Source organism: Bison bison, unplaced genomic scaffold, assembly GCF_000754665.1.
Source record: "Bison bison bison isolate TAMUID 2011002044 unplaced genomic scaffold, Bison_UMD1.0 scf7180017854474, whole genome shotgun sequence".
Lineage (NCBI taxonomy): Eukaryota > Metazoa > Chordata > Mammalia > Artiodactyla > Bovidae > Bison > Bison bison.
This window is the reverse complement of record NW_011485047.1, coordinates 14,368-15,423: the sequence shown is the minus strand read 5'-3', so window position 1 is coordinate 15,423 and position 1,056 is coordinate 14,368. Positions and strand designations below refer to the sequence as shown.

General features: G+C 50.7%; 1 protein-coding gene across 1 annotated transcript in view; it reads left to right on the top strand.

The window, feature by feature from the left end:
* Positions 1-1,056, top strand: part of LOC105000833 (6-phosphofructo-2-kinase/fructose-2,6-bisphosphatase 1-like) — a gene marked incomplete at both ends in the record, with an annotated part of 13,800 nt that overhangs the window by 844 nt on the left and 11,900 nt on the right. The window lies entirely within an intron of this gene.

Genomic DNA, 1,056 nt, shown 5'->3' with positions numbered 1-1,056 from the left:
CTGGGTTGGGAAAATCCCCTGGAGAAGGGAATGGCAACCCACTCCAGTATTCTTGCCTGGAGAATTCCAAGGACAGAGAAGCCTGGCTGGCTACAGTCCATGGGGTCACAGAGACGGACACGACTGAGTGACTAACATTTTCACTTTCACTAGGCTTGTTAACATAGGTATTGTTCTTGCTAGGAGGATGACTTGGGGTGGGATAAGAGGGAAATGAGGTGCAGGAGGGAAGGAGCTCCCTCTTTTATTGGGCACCTCTGCACATTCATGGCACCATGTACTTCCACATGTGTGGCCTCATTTAATCTTCACAACTCTGTGAGGTGGGCATTGCCATCACTGATTTATGGAAGAGGAGGCTGAGGCCCAGACAAGAACAAGAAGTGGCCTCTGGTCACACATTCAGTAAAGGACAGAGCCAGGACTGAAAACCAGGCCTTCCTGCTTGCCCCTCAGCCTCCCCCACTACAGAGCTGGCAGTGCTGCAGGCAAGTCATCATACCAGAAGCCTCAGTCTTCCTGGCTCCTTTTCTGTTACTTTCAGACTGGCAGTATCCCCTCAAGGTGGACTCTGACTTCTATTACCTCTCTCACTCCTCAGAGCAGAGTCAGAGGCCATAGAGATGCCACCCAAGCCTGTGGCACCACCTACAGCCAGGGGTCTCTTGGTTGGGGCTGTCCATGGCCTTGCCCACACAACTAAGCACCCAGTTTGGACACATGGCCATCTCCATACAATATGCCTCCTTAAACAGAAATGTGTACATGTACATGCACATGCCTGGCTCCAACTTTCATGCTAAAGAGTACAGTGCAACATGCATGGTTTCCAAAGTATTTTCCCATCAACTGTCATCCACAATCGAGCACAGTAGCTCTCACTATGTAATAGAGAGCACTCTGGTGGCTCCCCATCTACTATCTAATGTGACACTCATAGAAACCAGGCTGGGTGAGCTAATGCTGTTTGCATGCTACAGTCAGGAGATACAAAGCCAAGGTGGGCCCAAGATATGCCCCCAGGCCACAAAGAGACCCTGTGATGGAGCTGGGGTA